At 46.1% G+C, this 23,039-nt stretch overlaps 1 long non-coding RNA gene across 1 annotated transcript in view; it reads left to right on the forward strand.

Annotated features, from left to right (window-relative positions):
- The window catches only part of LOC146789539 (uncharacterized), a 198,677-nt gene extending 176,852 nt beyond the window's left edge, over positions 1–21,825 (forward strand). The window contains exon 4 of the long non-coding RNA XR_014970118.1: positions 21,722–21,825. This is a non-coding gene — a long non-coding RNA (uncharacterized LOC146789539). The remainder of the gene's footprint in view (positions 1–21,721) is intronic.
- The last annotated feature ends 1,214 nt before the right edge of the window (positions 21,826–23,039 follow it).

Here is a 23,039-nt window from a genome sequence, read left to right on the forward strand (position 1 = left end):
GCTGCTCAGGGTAGCGCCGAGAGTCAAGAAGAAGAAAGAAAGTCCACGCAGGACAACCAACTAAAAGCGCTCGTAGGATGCAGAACCTGCTAGAAACTACAAACAACGAATAATGAAACAAAAATACCCCGAGCTAGACGATAGAGCCTGGAATGAAATAAATGGAAGGATTGAAACACCTGTCCTCGAAAGCTGACCTTGCACCCTATCTGTCCACGTGCAGTCACATAGATCAGATTTAGAACACTGACATGGCATTAGAGCGCTCTACAAATGGATAAAATCAACATCGAATAATAATCGAAAAACGTCAGCGCAAATGTCATATCTATCAACATTCAATATACTCGACAAAAAAAGGTCGCCCGTAGATATGGGGCATGAATGAATCCAACTGATGTGCTGAAAGAATGACAGCAATGAAGAATTAGAGCAAATTTGCTCTTCTATCACTTGGACAGAGGTCCGAGGAAATATTCTACATAAAACTGCAACCAGGAGATATACAGAAATGACAGCCTATGGCAAACCTCCAGTAATGCGTCAGCCAAAGTTATAATATTTCTAAAACAACCGATGAAGGAAAGAACATTAGAATGAAAAAAAATAGGATGCCAGAGGAAGACAGCCAGGTACACTCTACTCAATGCAACATAAATACACTCAACATAACACCACTCAGTACCACATAATTACACGTCACATAATTACACCCTATTCAATGCAACATAAATACACTCCACATAATACCACTGTGCCACATAATTATACTCTACTAACTGCAATGTAAATACACTCCACAAAATACCACTCGGTGCGACATAGTTACACACCACATAATTACACTCTACTCAATGCAACATAAGTACACTCCACATACCACTCAGTACCACATAATTACACGCCACATAATTACACTCTACTCAATGCAACATAAATAGACTCCACATAATACCACTCAGTGCCACATAATTACGCGCCACATAATTACACTCTACTGAATGCACCATAAATACACTCCACATAAATGCACTCTATGTCACACACCACCAATCGACATGAATGCACTCCACACCATGACACAATTTCACTAAGCATAATTTCACTCAACACCACAGTATTCAGGCCACGCAATTCCACACATTTCCAATACACACCACATAATTACACACCTAACAACATATTTCAACTCCACAATCCACAGCGTACCTCCAATCCACACCATATAGTGGCACTACCTGAGCACCAAACATCATTTTGCATCAGTGCACCACCTAAGCATCACCTAAACATCACTTCAGTTTGCCCTAGGAATCTGGCATCTGTTGATTCTCCCCTAGTATCCGTCCGCTGCTCGTGTTCTAATTAAATTACTGTTTTGCAACCTCCACTCCCCCGTTATTTATGTCCAGCTCCCCCATAACAAAAAAAATTATAACAAACAAGCATGAGAACAGGCAGGAAGAAGTTACAAGCAGTACAAGTACAAAAAAACTAGAAGACATTTTGTATGTTAAAATAATTTTTTAATCAGGTTGTTTAGTTGTATATAATGTATATAATGTTGTCTTGGTTTGTATTAAGATAACAAAAATGCTTAACATTTTTTATTACAACTTTTCAACATGATGCACAGCAGCCAGAATGCTCTACATCAAAGCCAAAAGTTCTGGCTAAACACATAAGGTCCCAAAGGCAAGACCTATTGGCTATGCCAATGCTTGTTACTTATAGTGGCCCCGGCCTGGCCACCAGGGGGACAGCCGGCGAGGCCCTCATGGCAGCCCAGATGTCACTGTGAAGTACAGCCGGGCACACACCTCAGTGAGCCCCCACCGTGCACCAGTCTGCTCCTCACCTCTCTCTGGCTTGTCGGGGCAGGGAGGTCCAGCAGTCCTGGGTGGGTTAATGGGATGGCACGCAGGCAGGGGGGTGTCAAAACATCAGCAGGCCCTTCAGTTCTCTCAGGCTGCGCCCGTGACCCAGGCCTCCACAACCCTGGCAGCTCTCCTCTGCAGCTCCCAGGCCCTGGCAACAGCCCGCTCCGCAGTTCCTCCACTGTTGGTCAACACAGATAGTAGCTAGGGTGACCAACTGGCATGGGTGCAATTTGAGGATGGTGAGTGTGAAAATTCAGGACAAAGGGTCAAAAGTCAGGACAAAAATTCAGGATATAAGGTCAAAATACAGGAAAGAAATTCAGGACAAAACGTACGTTTTACAGACACTTCAGAGGAGCTCACGCTACAGTATAGAAGTAAGTAAATAGACAACCAACATAAGTACAAGTCAAAATAAGTTTATATTAGGTTGCGACAATCGTGCACTTCACATTTTTTTAGTATGTGTGCAGTTTTTAGCAACTGTGCAGGTCTTTATGTGGTATTTCATAATCTATTTATATGATTATTGCTCTGGGTTGTCCAGTCTGATATTTTGTTTACAGTGCATGGTCCTGAGCAGGCATGTTTGGTGAGAGAAGTGATTGGGAAGATGTGCTTGGATGGACTTTATTACTAGCATCTCATATCTGAGTGCCATTGTGAGATGTCAAGCAGCACAAATAGAATGTAGCTAATTGGGACCTGCAGTGCTGGACAAGAGTGCAGTCCTCCGAGTGATCAGCTTTATTTGTCAGATCGCTTCGGGTATTCTATGTCTGTTCAGCTGGCAATGACTGGTTGTGGCATAATGGCGGGAGTTGCTGACTTCGGAGCTGGTGGGATCCAGATTCGAGTCTCGGCATCAACATCTGGTGATTCTGGGAAAATCACTTAATCTCCCCATACCTACCAATCAGCGCCTTAAAATCCTCACAGGTGATCTGCAGCACTTTACAAATCCTGGATTTAGAGGCTGGTACAGTACTGAGGAATGGATAAGATCCATACTGGACAGGTCTTGTGTGAGTATAAGGTCTTGTGTGAGTATAAGAGCATTAAGCAGGAAATGGGAGTTATTAACCATGAGCTATAATTTGCTGCAGACTGCTGAGTGTTTTGGTATTATTGTGGGCCAGAACAGTTAGATAGTAGTTCCCATTACAGAAATGGCATATACATATACACAGGCAGACAGAAAACCACAGTTTGTTAAGAAAATGCTGTTTTTCAAAGAATGGGGGAGTAATTTATCTATTTTGCGCTATATAACGCCAAATAAGTACAATTGTTAATGCCCTTCTCCAGGGCTCCTACTTCTGTCTGACAAATTGATTGGACCTTGTGGTTATGTCCCTCATTCAGCTCTAGGGCAAGAATTTTTCGAGGACCACGCAAAATGGCATTGTGCCATTTGTGCACTCCCTCTCCCTTAGCAACATGGCCTTTATTTATGGATTTTGTTGCAATCTAGTGTTCTCGTCTAGACTCTCAAGGCTTCTGCCTACACTCTCCCTAAAGTAATGCCTGTCCTGCCTGCAGCCAAAGTTTCAGAAGCTCAAATCAAGGCAACTAAATGTTTATATTTCCCATTTATGGCATTTTCGGTCTGCAGAGCACAACAAGTGCTCCCTCTATCAATACAGCAACTTTTTTTTACCACTGGGTTTTGAGTTGACACTGCATCTGTCCAATAGGCTATTGCTCACTACACATAGAGTAGGTTTTGGGTTTGCCGCTTTCAAACATTGGCCTTCTTTGATTAGCGTCTTTCAGTCATTGGCTTGAGACTTAGTCGATCACATCTTTGCTCAACCCTGTGGACTTTTCATCTTACCTAATGCTATTGGTATAGCCTTCCACCTCAACTTAAGTACTTCATTGAACCTCGTGAGGGACTACTTTACATTTATAGCCATCTCTTTCTACTCCTCCTGTCTCCCGCCTGCATACCTTGCACTAATGTACTGATGCTGCATGCGTTAGTACATTAAACGCAGACCTGTTAGATTTGCCAGTGCATGTCCTCTGTGCTTCCCTCTCAGAAAGTTCCTGTCTTCCTAATACCCCTTCCTCACACTCCCAACCCCATCACGAAGCCTCAGCAAAATGTAATACCAAGTCTTAGAATGTATTCCTCCCTCTGTCAGCTTGGAAGCTAATTCTAAAGTCGATGTCTTGAAACATTCCAGAGGGAAAAAAGGCCTCAGAAAAAAGCAAACAGACGATTTATTTCATGCTATAACAGGGCAAAGTCAGCCATAGGTCAAGCAAAGCTTGCTATGCCACTGACTACATTCCACCCCTACCTGCTCCATTACTAGCATTAACCTTTTAGGAACTCTTCACATTTCCTGTTGCCCTAAGTTATGGCCCTTTCAGTTTCTGGACGTAAATAAAGAAACTGTTGATGTTGGATTCTCTGAATAAATACTCAACATCTAACCAACCCTTCCTAGTCCCTAGGCAGGAGGAGGCTGCTGAAGGCCCTTAAGATCACAGCTGGAGTGCAGGCTGGCCCCTGCAGTGAGAGTTACAGTACTCTCAAGCTCCTTGCAGGAGGGCAGCTCGCTCCAATGTCTCAAATTACGGACAATTGGCATCCATGGAAGATATCCTCACTGACAAAGGACAGGAGGCTCAAGTTCAAGAAGTCTTCATTTCGAATTTTTCATCATAAAAGACATTTCCATACTAAAAACCTCATTAAAAACATACACCAATATACAATCTGAGTAAAAGACAACAATAAAAACAAAGTTTAAAACCTACGGCAAGAATAGGATAAAATACCATAATTAATTTCAGAGCCATCAGAATAGGTCGTTAGGAAGACCTACCACTAGGTCCTGTTTTGCCCTCAGGATCCATACCCAACCCAAAAATTTTGATACAGCTATAACAATTAGTTCACTTGTGTCCGACTTGAGAAGTCTTAGAGCCTCAGACCCAACCCTTATTGACAAGTTACGACAAATTGGTTTGAGCCATTTTGCGCGAGGAGCTGCATAGACCGGGCATTCAAAGAATATGTGGGCAATCGATTCTTTGCGTTCGGGGCATCTACGACAACAATCAGATTCCTGACCTTTCCATTTTTTTGTAAACAATCTCGTTGGGAGGGAGCCAACCCTTAACTGGTGGTAGAGTTTTCTGTCACTGGGCTTTGTTACTGTGTCCCAATATTCTTCTAGGGCCGGAATAGATTTGAGATCCAGGAACATTCCTGACTGAGATGTAGATGGAATTTGGCAGGCGTGTTTCTGGTAAACTATTGCCCAGTAGATGTTTTTATACACTTTTTTTTGAGGAAACAAATTGTTGACAGGATCTGACCACAGATTACCCAAGCCCATTGACTCAAGTGATAGTTTGGGATTCTTGAACCAAGGGATGTTACCCGAACCCAGGATGGATCTTACATCCATGGTGGCCTTGGCATACGCCACTAGTTCAGGAGTGGTCCATAACCTCCTCCACAGAGCCAATGGCTTGAAGTGCGCTAAGTCATCTATTGCATGACAGCCTAGACCCAGTAATAGAGGCATCGTAGGGCTAGAACAGGGGAGACCTGTCAATTTTCGTAAGAATTTGTTCTGTATTTTTACCAGAGCAGACAGGTCGGCAAAACCCCAGAGGTCCGCACCATACAAGATCGCAGAACCTATCTTAGCATTATAAATCTTCATGGCTGGACCTATCCTCTTTGTCTCAGACTTTCTCTGTTCTCCCCGTGAGCTGGGCAAACTTAAGCGACAAGGCTTCAATCTGGGGCTTCCAACTCATTTTACTCTCCAAAACAATCCCGAGGTAGGTCATAATATTTGTCTGTTCTAGCTTGACAGGAGGCTCAAATAAAGGGCAGTCCGTGAAGTTTACGCACGGTTGGTCACCTAGTAGTAGATCCATCAAGCAGAGGCCAGCAGGCTTGGCCGACTCCAGCAGCTCCACTACACCTACCAGTTCTTTCTTAGAGGTGGGTTCTCACTCCGCTCTCAGCCACGTTGCTCATCCACAATTGTTACTTGCAGGCATGTGCCCGTTGTCAAGGTCCCTGCAGCTTTCTCTTCCTCTAGACTCCCATCAACGCTACGAGTGAGCCCTGATCAATGCGTTACAACAAACAAATGATGGACGGAATGCTGACAATGCAGACATTCTCCCCCAGTCAAGAGATCTGGGTTAAATCCATCGTTCTTTTGCCCACTACACCTCCCCAGTTTAGACATGGCCATATGCAAATCAGTCTTGACCCTGTGCCTCATGGGAACAGTCCAGCCCGAACTGCCAAGCCATGTCTTTCCTGGACCGGAATCAAGCAGCACATGGGTCCAGTCATTAATGGAGCTTTTGTTTTGGTGCAATGCCAAGCCATGTCTTCCCTGGACCGGAATCAAGCATCCTAGGACCGGTTTCTGGCTATCAGCCGTCATCAGCCAGGATAGCTTGACTCCAGTGGCGTAGTGAGCACGGGTCCCACGTCTGGGAATACCCATCCCACTTAGGGCGAAAAGCGTTACAACAAACAAATGATGGACGGAATGCTGACAATGCAGACATTCTCCCCCAGTCAAGAGATCTGGGTTAAATCCATCGTTCTTTTGCCCACTTCACCACCCCAGTTTAGACATGGCCATATGCAAATCAGTCTTGACCCTGTGCCTCATGGGAACAGTCCAGCCCGAACTGCCAAGCCATGTCTTCCCTGGACCGGAATCAAGCAGCACATGGGTCCAGTCATTAATGGAGCTTTTGTTTTGGTGCAATGGCAGCATCTAAGGCATGATATTGTCGGATGAAGCCCCTGGGCGGCAGGAGCTTCACAAAGTGCGGCTAGCTTGCTTGCCGGCATACTAGCACCCCTTTCAAAGAGACCTTAAGGAGTCAGTAGTTTGTCCAAAACTAGGAAGAGGCACAAGGGTCTGCCGACACCAAGACTTCTGCTGCTTTTTGAGGTCTTGTTATTAGGCTATTGAGGTTTCCAATTTTTGCATCTAACCCTGACATGAATATTGCCAGTGTGTTTAGCAATTTATTCTGAGTATCCATTTTCTCAGACCGATGTTAAGGGTAGTTTGTTGCTCGGATATGAATTTACCTTAAGTAAATGAAAAAAGACAGGAGGTGTTTGGCAGGAACAAGCTTGTTTAATTGAACTCTGTGGCCAGGAAAGCCTGGACAGAATGCGTCTGCTCAAAATCTATCGATGTACAAGGTTTTGTCCGTCAATTTATACAGTTTGTGAGGTACAATAAACTATTCTCTACATACCACAAGAGCATCTTAGTCATGAATCAATCACATTTGGGCATCTGATAAGGACACAGATGGCTCTTGACCTTGGGGAGAACTAATTTGGGCCAGTGTGTCTGTGTCCAGATGTTAGGAGCGCATGATCGCTACATGTGGTGTGCATGTTGTGTCCTGATTAGTTGAGTGTCCCTATCTACATGTGGTATCTGGCTTTGTGGTATTTCTGGGGAACGCAAGCCTTTGGCCAAATGGGTTTTATTGGGGCTAATTACCTCAGACTTGTTTGTAGTGCAACTATCTTATCTGTGGCATTGATCAGGGTTTATGCCTGGCTGCTTCTTTGCCAGTAATTTAATGGGGACCCCACCGGTGACTTGTTACTCGATAAGCGTGGAGATGGGTCTCAGGACCTGCCTGATCACTTATCTCTGACTCGGGGTTGATGTGGAGGTCACCTTGGGCGAATCTGACAGCAATGATGTGAGGTCATTGGAACATCTAAGAATTATATGGCAGCCCCTGGTATCTTTTTTATCGACATTACCAACATTGTGCATACAGTTGTCATCTTGTCAAAAGTATGCCTGTTTTGGTCTGAATGTACATTGACGTTGGTCTTATTGGCAACAATAATATTATCGTGCAAGCATGGATTACTACATGCATTGGTATCATTATTGCTGATGCCGGCGCTGCGGGCACAAATTACAGTAGACATTGACAGGCACTGACGAGGTTATGTTGGCACAGGCTATGGCATATATTCACATTGCATTTACTGATATTTCCATTGTGGAGCCTGCACATATCATGACATTTATTACCATCATATTCACCCATCCCACCACGTTGCAAGGTACTTAGCATGATAGCCCATACATCTGTTGAATGATTCTCTGAATTGTTATTTGTGGATTTCTTGTGCCCCTCGGTTGTGCCCGTAAGTGTAACGTATTGAGATTGAAGGGTTGAGTTTGTGTAATCTAGCTGATCTTCATCATCCATTGCTGTCACAGCTTTCCACTCAGAAGAGGCGAGCGAGGAGAGGTTCTGCATGTGTCTGGTTTCGGGGGGGATGGATGGAGGGTCCTGATTGGTGGGACTGCCAGGATGTATGCCTCCAGAGCATAGTTATGTGTACCTCTGAACTGGGTTGGTGACATTTAGCATTGCCACTTTTAGTGTGTAATTGGGCCCTAGCTGTTCAGCAATGAAGGAGCCCCTGTGGCAACAGTTGAGATGAAGTGGTGGGAGCTGGTGAGTGCAAAAGCAGTTGCCATGTCTGGGTTCCAGCAGCTTCTATTAGAATGACAGAGTCTCCTTCATCCAGGCTTGGTAGTCTGTCAGTCTTGTCTGTGTTCAGGTGGACTTGTGCGGGGAAGGTAAATACGGACTGAGAAGCACCATTACGAGATTTGGCAGGCGTTTGAGGTACACTCCTACTCCCCGACAAAAGTATAATAGAAAGGAGCGGAGTAATGTTACATGTTATAAACAAACAAACAAATGTTGTAGTACAAAATGAATTTGAGTTGGTGCTGGCAGGTTGCCCGTTGTCGGTTGTAGGGCCAGACGGTGCTTCAACTCCTTGAGTAGCACCGTTTGATATAAACTGCAAAGTGTCTGTGCTGCCATGAGCGCTCTGGGACGCCCTTGTGATGTGCCCTGAGAAAAGCTGTAGCAGCTATTTGATTTATAACAATCGGCTCTAAGGGGACGGTAGACCCAGGATGTTTGAATAGGAGGTAAAAATAGCTGCTGTTTGGTCTTTGAGGAAGACTCATTTGCTGTGGATTTTGGGATAGAAAGCAAAAGACACACAATTGATGGACGGAATGCAGAACAAATGAAAACATTCACCCCCAGTCAAGAGATCTGGGATAAATCCATCATTCTTTTGCTCACCATGCCACCCCAGTTTAGACCTGGCCATATGCAAATCAGTCTTGACCCTGTGCCTCATGGGAGCAGTCCAGCATGAACTGCCAAGCCAGGTACTCCCTGGACCGGAAACAAGCATCCTAGGACCGGTTTCGGGGTTTCACCCCTCTTCTGCCAGGATAGCTTGATTCCAGTGGCACAGTGAGCCCAGGACTCACGTCTGAGCATACCTGGCGCACTTAGTGCGAGAAAGCAAATGCACACAATTGATGGACGGAATGCAGAACAAATCAAAACATTCACCCCCAGTCAAGAGATCTGGGTTAAGTCCATCATTCTTATGCTCACCATGCCACCCCAGTTTAGACCTGGCCATATGCAAATCAGTCTTGACCCTGTGCCTCATGGGAACAGTCCAGCCCGAACTGCCAAGCCAGGTCCTCCCTAGACCAGAAACAAGCATCCTAGGACCGGTTTCGGGGTTTCACCCCTCTTCAGCCAGGATAGCTTGATTCCAGTGGCACAGTGAGCCCAGGACTCACGTCTGAGCATACCTGGCGCACTTAGGGCGAGAAAGCAAAAGACACACAATTGATGGACGGAATGCAGAACAAATCAAAACATTCACCCCCAGTCAAGAGATCTGGGTTAAATCCATCATTCTTTTTCTCACCATGCCACCCCAGTTTAGACCTGGCCATATGCAAATCAGTCTTGATCCTGTGCCTCATGGGAACAGTCCAGCCGAACTGCCAAGCCAGGTCCTCCCTGGACCGGAAACAAGCATCCTAGGACCGGCTTCGGGGTTTCACCCCTCTTCAGCCAGGGTAGCTTGATTCCAGTGGCACAGTGAGCCCAGGACTCACATCTGAGCATACCTGGCGCACTTAGGGCGAGAAAGCAAAAGACACACAATTGATGGACGGAATGCAGATCAAATCAAAACATTCACCCCCAGTCAAGAGATCTGGGTTAAATCAATAATTATTTTGCTCACCATGCCACCCCAGTTTAGACCTGGCCATATGCAAATCAGTTTTTACCCTGTGCCTCATGGGAACAGTCCAGCCTGAACTGCCAAGCCAGGTACTCCCTGGACCGGAAACAAGCATCCTAGGACCGGTTTCGGGGTTTCACCCCTCTTCTGCCAGGATAGCTTGATTCCAGTGGCACAGTGAGCCCAGGACTCACGTCTGAGCATACCTGGCGCACTTAGTGCGAGAAAGCAAATGCACACAATTGATGGACGGAATGCAGAACAAATCAAAACATTCACCCCCAGTCAAGAGATCGGGGTTAAGTCCTTCATTCTTATGCTCACCATGCCACCCCAGTTTAGACCTGGCCATATGCAAATCAGTCTTGACCCTGTGCCTCATGGGAACAGTCCATCCCGAACTGCCAAGCCAGGTCCTCCCTAGACCAGAAACAAGCATCCTAGGACCGGTTTCGGGGTTTCACCCCTCTTCAGCCAGGATAGCTTGATTCCAGTGGCACAGTGAGCCCAGGACTCACGTCTGAGCATACCTGGCGCACTTAGGGCGAGAAAGCAAAAGACACACAATTGATGGACGGAATGCAGAACAAATCAAAACATTCACCCCCAGTCAAGAGATCTGGGTTAAATCCATCATTCTCTTGCTCACCGTGCCACCCCAGTTTAGACCTGGCCATATGCAAATCAGTCTTGACCCTGTGCCTCATGGGAACAGTCCAGCCCGAACTGCCAAGCCAGGTCCTCCCTGGACCGGAAACAAGCATCCTAGGACCGGTTTCTGGATTTTGGGCTGGCATTTCTCCATTGAGATTTCCTCGTAGATGGACACGGTCTGTGTTGTGCCAGACTTACCGAAGTCCACAGGTATTGTGACACTGTCAACTACTGAAGTTGGTTCCGAAAGTTGTAGTGTCATGCTGTCCAGAATAATTGACTCTACGCACTCAGCTTCTCTGGTCAAAGCTGCTTTTCTTTTCCTTTATTGACTTTGCCCCATCTGGTACATTTTAAATGTTCGGACATGTCAGGACACCCAGGTTTAATGTTTGAAAGGCGATTCAGCACAGTTGGCAGTGCGCTTTATGAAATTTCTGATGGCTGTAAAGGACTTTTTGACTCTCGAAAAATCAATAGAACCATATGTTTAATCCACCTCTGTCAGAGAAGCGCTCACCTTGACTTGCACTGGAGCAAAGTTGCCTATATCCCAATTCCCTTCCGAAACCCCCCAGACACCTACTAAGTACTATCAGGTATCCTGCAGGCTCAAGGGTGGGAAAGGGGTTTTGGATAAAATAATAAACAGAGAAGAGACTGCGAAGGCTTTCAGGTTTCTCCTGACCTGTCCTTAGCGCTTCCCTTTTTTTCTCTTTGTGGGGGTGTTTTTTGAGAGACCTAAAAGAGACTGAAAAAACAAATACACAACATGTGTCTAATACTCTTTCTGTCTTACAGTTCTTTTTCTATTTCTTAATATCCTGAATCTTTGTCAACCTAGCCTTCTGTCCTTGACCTTTGCCTCGCTTCTATCGTAAATTCTTTTCTCAAGAAAATTCTAGTTATTTATATATCTACTGTAATATTAAACAGAAGAACATATAATTACAATAATTTTGATATCTTTATGAAAAAATGAAATTGATAAGTATATTCTTCTTATCCTATAAATCCATTAAGGTATTATTTTTCACTACGAATGCATAGAAAGGGAAGGGAAACTTAGCTTAGGTAAGTGAAGTTTCCTCAGTAAGCCAATTTCTCCCAAGACGTGACAGAACTGGAAAAGCTGAGGGAATTACGAGTGCTGACTGGAAAAATTCTCAGAAGCTCAGGTGAACTGCTCACTCTCCATGTAGCTATGGTGATTATTCTCTTCATTCGAGGCATGCGCAGGAATGTAGGACAATGTGCAAGCTCAATTGCCGAAATACTCGAGACGCTGTTCTTCAGAGAAAGGGACCGAAACTCGACGGGCTCCAGAACAGAATCCTTAAAGACTACACGACGCAGCTAACCCAACGAACTGACGCAAAACTACCTGACTATAAGGGAACTCACAGGGACAAGGTGCGTTACCACAGAATTCCTTCAGTGAAGTGTGCTGAGTTCTTAACGCGCAAGGCTTAAATCAAATCTTGGGGCAATGGTTCTTTAGTGCAACAACTAGACCGCGTACCTGAGAGTACGAGCGGCCATTTTGGTATTTACCCTCAGACAAGCTTTTACGGGTCTCTGATTAACTACTCCACTGGCAGAGTAATCTTGCGTCTTTTGAATCCTGACTACCCCCTCGCAAAGGAGGTCCTTCCTGTCGAGGTTTTGTTGGAAACCTTTGGTGAAATGATCTCACTAATCTTGGGGCATGGCATCTGAATTCAATTTCCAAGATCTTTCCTCAGGACCATAGCCCTTCCAGTCCAATAAATAGTATAGTTTTTTAAAACTTTTTGTCAAAAAAAAGTACCGTCACAGTTTCAGTATATGCAGCGAGCGTACAGCAATAACATGAGCAGGCATGTAAGATCATGTTCCGAATTACATACAGATCTATGCAATCAACTACATTCAGACTGTGATGTCAATGATACATTACAAAAGAGTAACAACAGAGCAGGAGTTTACCATTGTACCATTACTTATTACAGCAAGTGCAGGATGCAGGGTGCTACACATATCCAAGAGGTGTGTATAATTCGTCAGGGGAACTGGGAAGGGGGGAGGACCCCATCTTACATTGACTGGCGTATTCATGGGGAGGTGAGTCCTGACTTCAGGGCGTGTCCGCAGTATCGGCATGGTGTTCCAGCAGATATGTCTGTAGTGGGCTCCAAATGTCACGAGGGCGTGAGGAGGTAGGTAGTAATTCAGCGTAAGTACAAAGTTAATCTTGCCATAGTATCATATCTCTTAGCCATTCTTTAAATTTTGGCGCTCGCCCCCTACCCCATCTGCAAGCAACACGCCTTTTCGCCAGGACCAGACAAAATGACACAAATTTACGGTGCTTAGCAGGAATTTGTGCGGTGTACCACAGAATGGCTACAAGGGGAGTCCTCGAGATGGGCATGGCAATCATACAATCCACAGCCAAGAGGACCCGTTACCAGTATATATGTATCACTGGACACTCCCAAGCGAGGTGCAGGAAGTCGGGGTGATCCGATTTGCACCTGTCACATCTGGTTGTGTCACGCAAACCAAAGTTGTGAAGCCTAGTTGGGGTATAGTAGCTGCGATGTAAGAATCTATAGTGTATTATTCGGAGTCTGCTATTGAGGAAATCTGCTCTGTCTGTTTGCAGCAGAAAAGCCACTGCGCGTCAGTGGTGTCCTGTCCCAATTCTGCCACCCATTTAGCTCGGGCTGCACATGGAGGGTATTCAATATCTACATATAGGTGCGGTAGAGTGTGGAGACTAAGTGTGAAGAAGTGGGTGCTCGCAAAACTTGATGCAGAGGAACCAATGTTTCGGGCTCAGATGGTTATGTGGGGTTACAGGCCTGAACGCCATGTCGAAGGCGAGCATACAAGAAAGTTTCCATGGTGGTGGGCGTGGGGTCAGGGCAGAGTTCATGGAGGGTACGAAATTTACTGTGTTTATATAAGTCTCCCCAGCATTGGCTGTTTCGTGTGCACGCAACTTTCTTAAATATTCCTTATTGCGATAATGGCATCTCTGGGTGATAGGTGAGCGGAAGGAGGGGAGAATAGAGGCAGGGAACATGTGTACGAGCAAGTATGCTGGACCAGGCCTGTATCGTACAGTCTACGGAAGATGGGCAACGCTCACAAGGTGCAGCCCTAGCAAGCAGGATACCATCAAGTGGAATAGGGCACGCAAGACAGTGTTCTGTGGCGACATGGGGAGTATAGCGAGGTGGGTGGAACCAAAAGTGGACATAATGTGCCTGGGCGAATACCTAGTAGAGCTCAAGGTTAGGGATGTCAAAACCTCCATGTGAGTATGGCCGCATGAGTGTGACCCACTTTATGCGCGGTTGTTTACCACCCCATACCAGTCGGGTCAATTCAGAGCGGAGGGAGGTGAAGAAATTTTGTCCGGGGTAGTAGGGGATATTGAGGAATAAATACAAATACTAAGTATTATCATTTTAATAAGGGATATGCGGCCAGCCATGGTCAAGGGGAGGGCGATCCACCGATTAATCCATCCTTGAATGTGCTCAAAGGCACATCCATAGTTGAGTCTCATTAACTCATCCCTGTCTGTCGTAACTCGGATCCCCAAATATTTAACTTCGTCATCGCACCAGGCAATGGGAAAGTCCGTGTCAAACCGAGTGACGGAGCTGGCTAACAGGAAGATCTGCGATTTGGACCAGTTAATATGAATTCCAGTTTAACCTCCGAATTTAACAAATTCGCGGAGCAGCGGATTAAGATTTTGAAGAGGTTGTTTAATGTATAAGGTGACATCATCAGCGTAAAGGGAAATAAGTATTGGGCGGAGGAGACAGTGGAGACCCACATATTGGTAGTGTTGTCTGATTTTGGACGCCAAGGGTTCCATGACCAGAGCAAAGAGGAGCGGGGAAAACGGGCACTCTTGATGAGTGCCCCGCGAGAGAGCTATCGGTAACGAAGTGTGACCATTGATCAATACCTTCACCGTTGGAGAAGTATATAAAAGCCGAATCCATGATATGAAGCCTATGGGAAGGCCTATACACTTCAGCACGGTGAAGAGGTAATCCCACTCCACCGAATCGAAGGCTTTAGAGGCATCGAGGAACACCACTACAAGCGCCAACTGTGGGTCTACAGTCTGCAGGATAGAGAACAGTGTCCTAAGATTGTGGGAGGTAGCCCTGCCGGGGATAAAGCCTGACTGGTCTGGGAGTACCACCTTGTCCATCAGTAGGCTGAGACGATTCACCACCAGTTTGGCAAGGATTTTTGTATCCGTGTTTATGAGAGAAAGACTTGCACCGATCTGCAGGTATGCCCGGTTTTAGTAGGGATGTAATGAGCGCCTCCCTCATCGAGGCTGGCAGATTCTGTGTTTCTTGGGCTTCTAAAAAAACCTCTTTCAATACTGGAAGCAGCTGTTCAATGTGGGTTTTGTAGAATTCGATGAGGAGGCCATCGGATCCCGGCGCCCTCCCCAACTTCATTTGCATGATGGCTTCACGCAGCTCATCATCCTCAAATGGCGCCACTAAAAATTCACGCTGAGAATCACCCAACCACCCGAGCACTATGTCTTCGAGATAGGGAGTGAAATCGGGAGGGGGGGGGGATGTGCGTTTTGAGCTGTATAGGTCTTCATATATGTATGTGGCAAAGTTGTTCAAATGTCCAGACTATCTCTACGGCGTGTCCCAGAGCTATCTATCACATCAAGGACATAGTTAGTAAAGCGAGGTTGTCTGATAGTGTTCGCCAATGCCCGACCAGGCCTCTCACCTTCCTCATATCTACGAGCGATGAAGTATTTGCCCCGGAACTTCACTTCACGTTCTGCATTAGCAGTAAAGTCCGTGAGTTTTTCGCGAAGCTCGGCATTCTGGGCACCAGAGGAGGTATTCCTCATGTCCGTTTCGAGTTGTTTGATTTCAGCTTCTAGGCGTCTCAGATTTCTCCTAATATCGCAGAGAACCCCAAAGCTTTTGGAAATGCATATACCCCTGACAGTGACTTTAAAAGCCTCCCAAAACGGGCTCATACGTTCAACAGAGCCTTTATTTCTAGTAAAAAAAATCTGCAATGTCCTCCCCCAGTTCAGCTTGGAAAACCGTGTCTTGAAGCGCCTCCGGCACCAGCCTCCAGCAGCGCGGGCTGGCAATGGAGTTAGGAGGGATCAGTTCTAGGTACACCGGCGCATGATCGGAGTACGTGCGGGCCAGATGTTTAGCAGTCTGGATCCAAGGGGTCATACCGCGAGAACAGATCCAGTAGTCTAAGCGGGACCAGGTTGTGTGCCCTGCTGTATATTAGGTGCTACGGGGTGTATATAGCGCCACACGTCTACGAGGCCTTGCTCCGTGATAAGTCCCGCCAAGGTTTCACGTGCATTGGTATAATGGTGTGGAAGAGAGCTGGAACGATCCATTGATGAGCATAGAGCAGTTTTAAAGTCCCTACCCCATACAACATGTGTGGAGCCTATTTGAAGAATGCAGCCCCAGAGGGCGGTGAAATAGTCAGGATCATCTGTGTTCGGCCCATAACTGCAGGCAAGAGTGATTGATTGCATGCTCAGCATTCTCCAGAGAACGCAACTGCGGCTGGAGGGGTCGCTGAGCATACCACCCAATATGAGCGGTGTATTTCTTTTGACCAATATAAGTGTGCCCTGTGAATATGTTGAGTATGAAGAGAGCACTCTTACACAGGCCCATTTACTACCAAAGCAAGAAGGATGGCGGGAGTCCATGTGTGTTTCTTGGCGCATGGCTATGTGGTGACTATCTAAATACGCTAGTATTTGTCTCCGTTTACGGGGATTACCGAGGCCTCTGACATTCCACATGAGTAACTTGATGCATCACTGGTCAGTTTGTGTTGTCATTACTGGTATGGTGAGGAATGATGGCAAGTATATGGGTGCCTAAATGTAGCACATCTTCTCCTAAGATGACTGTCAAGTCGAGCTGTAATCGTCCAATATGTGACAAAACAATGAAACAAACATCCCCATCTCCTCCCACCCCCCCCAAAATCCCATTCCCTCCCCCACAAAACAGAACAGTACAACAAATAATCCCCATAACAGCTTATTAGGCCCCATGCCACCCCCACCCACAACGGCACCCCAATTGTGCCGGCATTTTGTTGCCCACCCACAGAGTCCAAAAAAGGCAGCCAAGCTATTCCCTGTAGCATAGGCCAGCACATCAAGAGAATATCATTACAGTGAAAAACAAGAAATACCCAATAACATAGGGGAGCTCCCATGGGGGGGCACCAGGAGGGGCAGAAATCACCTTCCCATAGCCAAACTCTAACTGCAACGCAGTCCCTGGGTGTCAGCCCATTATGGGGAACGAGTGGCAAATAAGGGGAAGGGTGCTCGGTGATGTGGTATGCACAACTACGCACAGTGCGACAGGCTTTACAAATATACAGTGTTGATCACAGTCAATGAAAGAAGCACCTAGGGCACTTATCTGTCCATGAGTCTGTACAGGAGAAGTGGAGAAGTGTGGCTAAATGGTTAGAGCGGCAGACCCTGATGCAGAGTTCTGGCCCGGGACCAGGGTTCAATTCCCGCCTCGGCGGCTCTTGGATTCAATTTCCCCGGACCTGATAATACTCGCCTCGGTGCCTATTCTAATCATGGGTCCCACTGTGCAACTCTGGGCAATAGGTTGCTCAATCTCCACAACGGCCCCCACAGTGCTAGGATGCCTGGCTTCACCTTGGGGGTGCCCATGAGTGGACATCTCACAGGAAAACCAGGAAGGGTTCCACAGCGGTATGAATACAGCGCTACGAGACCCCTGGGTAGAAGTGCGCTATATAAGTACAAATACATTTACATTTACATTACAGGAGTGCCGGACCAGCTGGAGAAAGTTGCTGATAGGTCGATCCGCAGCCAGGTAGTTGCGAGTGTGCTGATAGTGTCCTACCACATGATGGCAAGATAGTAAGAACAAGAACAGTTTATAACAGATATCCATTCCGCTCCCAGTCAGCCACAGGAAGGTGTGGGCGGTCTGGAGGTGCGATCACGGCGTGTAGAGCGCTTCGAGATGCTTTTTAGGAAGTCGTCTACTTGTTGAGGATTTGTGCAGAAGACATGTTTGCCATTATGCGTGATCCGGAGCCTCGCAGGATATAGGAGAGCATATTCTATCTGAGCCTTTCGAAGTTTCTGTTTAACGGCAAGGAATTTTCGACGCGCCTCTTGCACCACCAGCGTAAAGTCCGGATAGATGGTGAATGCGATCCCCTCAATTTGCAGAGGTTTGAGTTCACGGGCCTTCTGAAGTGCAACATCGCGGTCTCGATAATTTAGAAGTCGAACAATGATGTGTCTTGGGGCCACTCCCAGCGGAGGCCGCGGGCCGAGGGAGCGATGGACACGTTCTACAACCAAGTGAGGGGAGAACGAATCCTCACCAAAGGATCTTTTTAGGAGACGCTCAATGTAATCCTCCATGCGCCCCGTGTTCGTGCTCTCAGGTATACCTAGTATGCGAACGTTATTGCGGCAATTCCTGGCTTCAATATCCTCATTTTTGGCCACAATAACTCTCAGCAGTTTGTCCATTTGCGCTACCTGAGTTTGCATCTGGGTAGTAGTGTCTTAGTTTTCAGATATACGACATTCCGCTTCCTTCAATTGACCATCATGCTTATCCACTTTTTGTACCAGAAAATCCAGGCGGTTGTTCATGGCGTCCATTTTCCCATATAAATCCGATAAACTGTGTTGTACAGCTAGGAGCAGCGTCTTGACATCATCCTCAGGAGTTTGCGAGGGAGGTTGTGTGGTATCCATGTTAACAGACGCAGGGTCAGCAGAGGTAGATCTCGTCGCAGCTTTTTTGGTATCAAAGGTCAAGCGGGGCTGACGGCAATCAGGTTTCCCCATCGCACCCTACCAACCACCCAGGCCGCTCAACAGATGAAAGTCAGTTATAAGTGAATCGTAGATTGGGAGCACCAGAAGCCACAGGAACAAGCAGCTGGTTTGGGGCGTCTTAGAGGATGGAGGCAGGGTTCGGAGGCACGGAGACAGGGCGGGAGAGGCCGCCGACAGTCCAATGCGTGTGCCCCTCCGCAAAGTTATCTCTCCCCGAGGCGAGTTGTATCTTGAAACCACTCCTATAGAGGAGATGGCGCAGGAGTCTGTGGTCGATGGGCTGTGATATGGCAGCGCACAGAGGCAGGAGCAGGTGCGCGGGTAGTAGCACTGTCAGTCCCCCGCAGCGCGGAAGATCAGGAGATACAATGAACTAAAGCAAGGCCGGTGCGCTGAATGTCAAGGCAGGGCGGAAGCAGCACCAGCCGATTGCAAAGGCCCAGGGGGACGGGGAGGCCAATGAATGGCAAGTAGTTTATTGTCGAAGTGGCGCTCTAGGTGTCGGGCCGTGTAGGATGCCTTGCGGGCAGAGAGCGAGGAGGCGAGAAGGTGAAGGGGCGCCTTATGTGCTAGAATTCACGCGCCCGCTGCCGCCACAGGGGTCCTCAGAAATGGCGTGTCTCTCACCCAGGTATTTCGGTCTCCCAGCCGCCACTCACCACGCCTCCCCGATGTCAGGGAGGAGCACAGGCCCCGAAGGTGGAAGAAGCAGTGGCCAGACAGGCGAAAAACCAGTAAGTGTGGAGGGTGAGCAAGGCGACTAGTCCTAAATCAGGTCACAGAGGCCTCGGGTGAGCAGGAAAGACTGGAGAGCCAAGAGCGGGTAGGTAAGTAGCAGATTGGCCCCCCAGGGCGTTGTGTAGCGCGATGTGTCCCTCCACTGGTGAGAGAGGACTACGGGAAGCGCCGGCAATCATGCACCTGTCACTGTGATGGCACACCTCCCTCCAGGGGATTAGCACTCCGGAGTCTCCGCATCTCACACCCCTCCGTCACAGTAGATGGGTACAGGCTCCCATAGATGATGCGAGTGGTGACAGCGTCCGGAGCGAAGACCCGAGGGGGGAGAGTTTATGTGCGGCAGCGAAGCAGGTCAATCAGCGTTGGGGCCTAATGCCTCATGGTGCGCCGCAGGGCTAGAGTAGCCGCGGCAGCCGTCCAGACCTCCAGCAGAAACGTCTGCCCCAACGCGCTCAGCACGCACCTCCTCACAACGGGAGCGGGAAAACCGCAGGGGCCTCAGTTTTTTCCCTGAAGATAGCGGATATCTCAGTGGTCAGATAGACGGCAGCGAATTAGTCGCCCCTGCAGTAGAAGTGAGGATTAATGCCGGATTATGTCACCGAGCTTCCCGAGCCTCACAGGTGTGCGGCCATCTTGGATGTGTGCCACCTAGCGCCCCCCATTAAATAGTATAGTTGACCTCTAACTCTTTTTGAAGCCAGGATTATTTTCACTTCGAATTCTACTCCAGTTTCTACTTGTACTGGTTTTGGTGGCAAAAACCTTTTCTAGAGGTACCTTCTTTAACAATGAGACATGAAAGACTGCATGGATTTTCATCTTAGGCGGCAACTTTAGACGATAGGTTGCTGGATGAACTATCTTGTCTATTTGGTATGGAACGACAAATTGTGGTTGAAATTTACGATTTCCTGCCAATCTGAGATTTTTATTACTCAACCACACACTATCACCACCATTTAGGACAGGTCCTGCTCTTCTTTTTTTGTCTACATGGGCTTTGTAAGTGTGTTTTGCTTTTATCAGATTCTCAGATGCTGTTTGATAGATTTGAGTTAGATGTTGTACCAACGTTTTTACAGCTGGGACAGAAATTTCTTCAGAGGTTACCAAGGAGTTTGGATGCCTACCATAATTCACATAGAAAGGGGAATACCCAGTGGGCACATTCTTTGCATTATTATGTGCAAATTCTGCAGCCCACTAGTACTCCGGTCAATCATCTTCTTGGTCTAACAAGAATAAGCGAAGATACTACTCTAACTCTTGATTCACCCTCTCCGTCTGCCCATCTGTTTCTGGATGATAATTGCTGGAGAAACTGGCCTCCATTCCTAAACTCTCTACAAAGGCCTTCCAAAACTGTGATAGAAACTGGGAGCCCTGATCTGAAACTATGACTTTGGGTGTTTCGAACAGCCACTCACCTGATCTCTAGTTTTGTTACTCCACTGATGTCGACTATTCCCTAATCCCTCTGAAAATTACAAGAATAGCAAGGAAATGTACACTGGCCAACCCTATAATTCCCTGGGGGAAGAGGGATTGGATTTGAGAGAGAAGAGCGACAAAACACGCTGTGGTTCCGACCTTGTCTTACTTCCAGAATCATGTCTCTCTGAAGGAAACGGACACAGGTGTGATACTTCAGCTTGGAAGGGTTGGGGAGTTGTGAGTAACCGAGTTGACTGATGTACAGGTTCTAAAAGAAAATACTACATTAATCTCAGGTATCTCTACAATTGTTTCCTTATCGCTGTACTATTTGTCCTTAAACCCAATAAATTATAATCATACCAGGTTCTATTAATGTTTCAGCGTCTTTCTGTTTGGCTAGCTTGTGCAAGAAACTCTTAATTCAACGTTATTTTGTTTCTACGCTGAACATCTATGAAACAACACATCAGTTATACTCTGTTCAAAGTCTTGTCACGTGTTGCTTCTTGATTCAGTCAACATACCTGTTATTAATATTCCTGAGGCGTATATTGCTGCCAAACTAGAAATAAAATAAACAAGAGAGAAAACAATATCTGCAAATATGATGAATTGAATTATGCTACACCAGTGCTAGACACACAATGGGTTAATCTTTTTCTTTTCAGAACTAATAGTTGAAATGTCCTTTAAATTACACACTTAAATCTTCTTGTGGAATTAGGTTTTAAACCAAATCGAGTTATGTGCCTGTAATCAGTTTTCTACAATGCTCATAAGTCTCTGAGAAAAGTACTTGTTTAAAATCTTGAGGCCCGATTGTAGTCTCCTGTGTATCAAATAAATTAAACGTTTCAATGTTTCAAATAAACTCAAATGCTTAAAAGAATGTATTTTGTATTAAGAGCAACATGATCCCGTGTGCTCGAGCGGTTGCTAGGCAATAAGTACTTAGCTTGTCTTTTCTTCTTTCAGGTACCAGAAGATGCCGGAGTGGAGGATTTCTAGGAAACCCCCTGGGACCGGAACTCGCAGCTGAAGTCAAGGGGAACAAGCATTTGCAATGCAATAGGTCTCGCATTTACAGGAGTTTAAGCAATTGGCAATGTAAATGGCAATGCCTTTTATTTATGTTCAAAAATAAAAAATAAAAGGCATTGTCATTTGCAATGTCAATAGCTCAAACTCGCGTAAATGCGAGACATATTGCATTGCAAATGCTTGTTGTCTTCAAAGGTTGGATATTTAGCTTTTAAAAAGAAGCACAATAAAGGTTTGGGCCATTTACAAACTGCTGGGCTTCCCGTAGATTCTTTGTGTATCTATTTATTGAAGAGTAGAGCTTAGAGCCAATTGGAGCTGGAAAATCACCTCCTATATAGTAATAATCAAGTACACAACACATACATGCCAACATTTAAATTTAGATAAAGGGACATTTTGAAATAAAATCGGGGACTTTATTTTCCCCAGTGACGCACATTGAAGCAAAGGCAATTTTAAGCACCAGAGAGCTAAAATAAAGGCACCTTAATCCACTCCATGTTTTTTCACTGCACAATAGCATTTGTAGCCCTGTCAAACTCATCATAAGTGTCAGAATCCACAGAAATGTCCTGGGCTGGATGAGCTACTGGTGCACGGAGCTGAGGATCTTTACGGCTCTGAAATGTAGTGTTGCTCCAGCTGAAACTTTCGAGAGCTGCCGCTGCGTCTGCACTTCCGATAAAAAGTCACATAATTTCAGTATCAGGTTCAACAGAGATATTTTGACTTCGTTAAACACAACGCCCGTCAGGAAAAACCCAAGATTTACAGCCTCTGGTTATCACGCTGTAACCTCCACCCACTGGAGCCTGCACTAAAGCGAAACTATTGAGTCCCCAGAACTACAGAATGAGGATCGGAAATGTTCAAAAGTCTCCACAATGTGCATCAATTGGGAGGCCATTTTAGTGTTGCAGTGTTTATGGTTTATTTCGTGAAAGAACATATACTGTAAACAAAAGTCTAAGTGCTATATTTCTAGATTTAAAAAGTAATGTTCTACAAAATAACTCCACATGAGTTAGTCTAGCTGCGTTTTTTTATACAAATAAACATAGTTCAATAATTATGTCTCTTACATTCCGAAAACATAACATGTTGAATAAATCTGTGGAAATAAGCTTAACAAGTAACTCAATTTTGGAATTTTGTTTAAATTCGATACACATACGCCTACTTCAAAATGGCCACTAATTTAACCACGGGTGACGGGCTACGAACATTGCTGGTTTATTTCCTTGACGCA

Source organism: Triturus cristatus, chromosome 10 (genome assembly GCF_964204655.1).
Source record: "Triturus cristatus chromosome 10, aTriCri1.1, whole genome shotgun sequence".
NCBI classification, from domain to species: domain Eukaryota; kingdom Metazoa; phylum Chordata; class Amphibia; order Caudata; family Salamandridae; genus Triturus; species Triturus cristatus.